The 6,000-nt window shown below is 50.1% G+C and overlaps 1 long non-coding RNA gene across 1 annotated transcript in view; it reads right to left on the reverse strand.

The window, feature by feature from the left end:
- The window catches only part of LOC126998518 (uncharacterized), a 113,986-nt gene extending 109,991 nt beyond the window's left edge, over positions 1 to 3,995 (reverse strand). The window contains exon 1 of the long non-coding RNA XR_007752909.1: positions 3,967 to 3,995. This is a non-coding gene — a long non-coding RNA (uncharacterized LOC126998518). The remainder of the gene's footprint in view (positions 1 to 3,966) is intronic.
- Between the last annotated feature and the right edge of the window lie 2,005 nt (positions 3,996 to 6,000).

Raw genomic sequence — 6,000 nt, forward strand, 5'->3', positions numbered from 1 at the left:
ACATTACTACTACACTACTATTACTACCTCTACTACCATTACTACTACTTTTGTTTCCTACATTTGAAGTAATTTATAATCATGACAAAGCAGCAGTAGGTAACGTGCATCACGGTTCAGCGCCATCCTTTCTCCCTTCCATTACTATTTGTTAGTTTATAATCTGTCGAATACAAAGTAAGATATTTTCTCACTTTTACTTCACTCAATAGCGCCCTTACCGCTTTAGCACAACGGTTGGCAGTTTCTGGGATACAAAGGGTGAGAAAATGTAAGGACGCACAAATATCATCAGCTTAAAACATAATTGCAGAGAACAATGCATTATGACTTTGATGATGAAGGGGCTTTGTCGCTCTCTGTCGCCCTGTTACTGTCTTTATGAATTGGGTTAAAGGAGTCAGTTGTTGTGATCGTATTTGTCTGGAAACATAAGTCGCCGCCTCACACAAACCCACGCGCACACACACACACACGTTGGTCCGCTGCATGGCCATTCATTAAAAACAGCAGCAATGTTTCCACAACACCGCTTCAAAAAATTAGGAACCGATCTATTGCCTCGCTGCTTTGATCTTTGAATTAAAATGAAAACAACTTAGGCAAAGGTCAGCCGAGTGTGTGTTCGTGCAGTTTTATCGACGGCGAGACGGCTCGGTTTTATCACGGCCGGGAAAAGTAATATTATCTTAGCGAGTTGGCTTAAGCGTTAGTTGCCGAAGGAAAATATTGCGTCTTTTATAATTCCGAACCAAAAATTCTCCCAGTTAACGAAATAAATAAATAGAAAGATAGATATAATTAAATAGATAGGGCAAACAGCCAGCCAACCACACACACATACACACACACACACAAGGAGAGAGGAAAGCACACCACACAGTAACACATAAAAAAAAATCCGATACGCACTCAAAATCTGTGGGTGGTGAGCACGCCGCCGGAGGGGATGCAGGCGGCGCAGGAGAAGCAGCGGCAGGAGTTAGGAGCATCAAAAGGAATGGCAGAAGCAGCGGGTAGGAGCGAGGGGGCGCGGGCATGAAAAGTCAACGCCGCTTCACCGCCGTCACCGCGCCCGTGTAATATTTCCTTCCGGGCTGCTCCGCGCTCATCCCCGAGGGCGATCCATCACGCCGATATAAAGCCGGAGACGTCACAGCCGCCCCTCGACGCTCAGCATAGGCGGTGATCCCTCTTCGCCCCCCCGTCGCGCCTACTCTCTCTCTCTCTCTCTCTCTGTCTTCAATTCATATCAACTTTCTCCCCTCTCCCTTTTGCTCTCGACTTTCTTTCTCCCTCCCTTTCTCCTGTTGCCTCCCCTTTCCTCTTCGCCATTCTCTCCTCGTCCTTGTACTCGTCACATTCCCTCTTTTCCTCTGTGTTCCCTCTCCATTCCTCAAACTTTTTCTTCCACTATTTTCCTTTACTCCCTTTCTTCTTTCATTGTGGCTGTCTACCTTTCTTTCTGTCTGTCTGCCTGTTTCTCCTACACACCAAGCAACCTACCCCAGCGATACACACACACACACACACACACACACACACACACACTCACTCAAAGACCTTAAGGAAGTTGTCTATATTTCTTTTACTACTATCTTCATCATTCCAACCACCACCAACAACACCATCACCACCATAGCATTGTCGTCATTTTCATCATCAAAGTCATCATCAAAATCACTCACCATTGCAAATATCATCATCATCTTTAAAATCAGTAAACATCGCAGTCACCTTCATCTTCAAAATCTGTCAAAACTTATCCTCAAAATCAGTCACCCTTTTAGTCACCATCACCATCATCATCATCATCATCATCAACATCACCATCATCATCATCACCATCATCATCATCATCACTATCATCATCAACATCACCATCATCATCAAAGGCAGTCACCGTCGCAATCATAATCCATTCCAAGAAGGCCGGAGTCCCAGTTCGTGAAAACGTATTGAGGAAAAATGAGTCGCACAGTTAAATGGGCCAATCCGCTTTCAATTTCCTGGTAATTTCCGAAACACTTGTTCGGCACAGCTTTTAGGCAACTGTCTAGCCTGTCGTGGGCCCTTAATAGACACTGATCTAGTTTCCTTTCTTCAGAACACGTCATTTTTTCACATGAGGTGGAGAAGGTATCGTGTTCGCCTTCTCCCATCCCCCTTCCTCCCCCCCTCCCCCTCCCCCGCCCCGATCCTCTCAGGCATACGTGCACTGAAGACAAAACTCGCGTCGCCAGAGTTGCTGAGGGAATCGATGGCCGCCCGCCCTCTCTGGAGCCCAATTCGTTGTATCAAGTGAATTCGTGGCGGAACTTGTGTGTAGCTTCTCTGTGTTTGTTTTGTGTGACATGACTTTGGTCTTTCACTATTCAGAAAGGCCGTTCATTAGAGCAGCGGATTAATTAATGCCTACACAGTCGTCTACTTTTCTCGGTAAAGCGTCGGTGTAACAGAAAAGCGTCGGTGTAACAGAAAAGCAATAAAGAAAATTCTAAAACGATGAAAATTCACACTTTTTTACGAGTCCTTTTCCTTCAAAGTGACTAAAGGACTCTGATGCCTAACTAAAGACTTGTATACTTTGTACGTTATCAAGGGAGCACTTTACTGAGCTCTTGGATGAAAAAGTTAAGTAATATATAATTCACCTGCCTTACGTAAGACTGGTGGCAAAGAGTCTTAAGCGTCACCTGCCCTGGGAAGAAATGGCAGGGGGCAGGGGGAAGGGGGGACGGAAAGTAGAAGGGGGAAGGAGGATGAGGGAAAGGCGAGTGGCAGGGGGGAGGGGGAAGGGGAGAGGAGTGGCAGAGGGCAGGGGGAGGGGGGAGAGGAGAGTGGCAGAGGGCAGGGGGAAGGGGGAGAGGAGAATGGCAGAGAGGGCAGGGGAAGGGGAGAGTAGAGGGCAGAGGGGAAGGGGAGGGAGAGGAAACAGAGGGCAGGGGGGAAGGGGAGAGGAGACAGAGGGCAGGGGAAGGGGAGAGTAGAGTGGCAGAGGGAAGGGGGAAGGGGGAGAGGAGAGTGGCAGAGGCAGGGGGGAAGGGGAGAGGAGAGGGCAGGGCAGGGGAAGGGGGAGGAGAGAGCAGGCAGGGGGTAGGGGGAAGGGGGAGAGGAGAGTGGCAGAGGCAGGGGAAGGGGGCAGGGGAAGGGGAGGGAGAGTGGAGGGCAGGGGAGGTGGGGAAGGGGAGGAGAGTGGCAGAGGGCAGGGGGAAGGGGGAGAGGAGAGTGGCAGGGGGAAGGGGGAGAGGAGAGTGGCAGAGGGCAGAGGGAAGGGGGAGAGGAGAGTTTCAGGGGCAGGGGGAAGAGGGGGGAGGAGAGTGGCAGAGGGCAGGGGGAAGGGGAGAGGAGAGTGGCAGGGGCAGGGGGAAGGGGGAGAGGAGAGTGGTAGGGGGAAGGGGGGAGGAAGATGAGGGGGTGGGGAGTTAACGGGCTGGGAGGGCGAGTGATGTAGACGAGAGGGTCGATGGGACGGTTCCTGGATAGAGACAGATCTTTATCCTCCCCGATCATCAATCTTATATGGATTTTAGCATCATCCATCTCTGTAACGTATATTTTCCTCGCAAGAGATTCAGGTTAAATCCCCTCTCTCTCACACACACACCACTTACACACCAGCTACACTCCCACCTCCCCCCCCACCCCACCCCACCACCACCACCACACACACACACACACACACACTTTAGGGAAGGCGATGGCTGAGTGGTCACAGTGAGGGCGAAGCGTTGTTGAGACCCAGGTTCAAGTCCCGCTCCCCGCTACAAGCTGACAACCCACACGCTGTCCTATCAACTCGTACTCTTGCGAAACTTTCTCATGTGGATCAAGTGGAGCATCGGGGGCCAACACAAACATGAATGGCGCCACTGTGCAACACCTGTCCGCGCTACTTACGGACTGGGTCTGACCAACATGCTATAGACCGAACGAATAAAAAAAAAACCATCTTATATTACTCACCGTTCCACGCAGGTCATCATCGAGGGAATTTGTAACAAGAAAGAAGACAAATTATCCCAATGAGAATATTTGAAGAAGCCGCACAATAAATCAACCACACGGTATAAGAAAAGTCTACCTAAACACGACACGGATATGAGGAGCATAAAAAATAATCTAAAACGTATACAGAAGAAGTAGGTAGCACAAAACCCTCATTCCCGGCTGCTAAAGGTATGCAAAACGTCCTTCACTCCAGCCCATTGCCGACCTAACGTCTTGCTGAGTGGATGAATGATGAGAGAGGAATGAAAGAACATAACCCGTAACGTGGCTTTCTTGAACACGCGAGGGTAAACACATCCCAAGGCTCCTCCTCCACGCCGATGCCCCCCTGCAGCCCTCCGCCCAAGCTCCCCACGCCGAGCTAGACCCACATGCAAATAAGCTGTATCAAAGGCCACTGAGCAAAGCCACTTGTGCTCGACTCTTTGTGTGGCGGAAAGGAAAGTGCGCGCGGGGAGGCGGGGGAGGAAAAGTGATGGAGCAGTGTGTGTGTGTGGGGGAGGAAAGGAGGAGGGGGGCGTGTGTGTGTGTGTGTGTGTGTGTGTGTGTGAGAGAGAGAGAGAGAGAGAGAGAGAGAGAGAGAGAGAGAGAGAGAGAGAGAGAGAGAGAGAGAGAGAGAGAGAGAGAGAGAGAGAGAGAGAGAGAGAGAGAGAGAGAGAGAGAGAGAGAGAGAGAGAGAGAGAGAGAGAGAGAGAGAGAGAGAGAGAATGTGCTATATATTTTTGTGTGTACAAATTCCATTTTTAATACGTAAATATTGTCGAAGTTCTCCTGGTCCCCGCACACCAGGCTTCCCTTCCACCCCAGCCATAACCACGGCCACGTCCCTCCATTTCTCGTGCCTCCCCAAACCCGTCAACGATGTTCCTCTACATTTTTCAGGGCAGGCCGCGGGAGCCTCGGCGTCCTCCTACACTTGTGGGAGGCGCGGCTCCTCCTCGACATAATTCAAGTAGTCAATACCCATCCATCACCTGCGCTCGCCCCCCGCGGCCACCTGAGGTAATTGCGTAATGATCTAGGAGCCTTTTCCGCTTCCCAGAAAAGCCATTTGTAATATGACAAATGAACATGTATTGAAAGAAATATTAAGACCTGTGTGCCATGGCTGCTAAGCCCCACCCTTGGAACATGAAGGTGCGGCGGGTGGAAGTGCCAAGGAGTGGGAAGCAAGGCTGGACACCTTGCACCTCCCACGGGACTGGATGAGGTACCCCAGCGAGATACTCCCAGCTGCTGAAGCACAGCACTAGCACACCTGCCAGAGGGAGGGGGCGGCTGTGTTACCAAGTCGGAAGCTGTCTAGTAAATGAGGATGTAGAAGGTTATCGCGGCTCTCGTGTGGCCTTGGTGTTTACATGGAAACGAAGACAATAGACCCAAGAAAGGAAAGCCACTGCTCCCTCAATGGTGTTTTTTCTGCTGCGAAATGGCACCTTCTATTTAATGTGCCGATAACTATATGGAATAGATTTTAACAGTACTAAAATGTTAACATTGCCAAGAACATTGCATAAGTTACAGCTCTTGCGGTTTCACTAAAAAATCTCTTTTCATTTCTCCGCTTCCCCTCTTGTCCCCCACCTGTCTTGTGTCACTGTAACACGAGTCTAAAGGCAGCCTTTTGCGTCAGCCTGACGTTGGTCGATTATTATTATTACATAAGAGAGAGAGAGAGAGAGAGAGAGAGAGAGAGAGAGAGAGAGAGAGAGAGAGAGAGAGAGAGAGAGAGAGAGAGAGAGAGAGAGAGAGAGAGAGAGAGAGAGAGAGAGAGAGAGAGAGAGAGAGAGAGAGCCCTGTGGAGGAAAGGGAGGAAATAATGTGGATGGATGGAGGCAGTGCAAGGGGATAGGGAAGAAAGGCTTTTGGTAAAATGGAGAGCGGGGGAAGGCTAAAGAAAGGTTATGGAAGGAAGGGTGAAGCGGGGAGAAGGAGCGGCGGAATAACAGGAGCAGCAGTGGTTCTAGTGGTGATGGTAGTGGTGGTGGT

This window comes from Eriocheir sinensis, chromosome 14 (assembly GCF_024679095.1).
Source record: "Eriocheir sinensis breed Jianghai 21 chromosome 14, ASM2467909v1, whole genome shotgun sequence".
NCBI lineage: Eukaryota > Metazoa > Arthropoda > Malacostraca > Decapoda > Varunidae > Eriocheir > Eriocheir sinensis.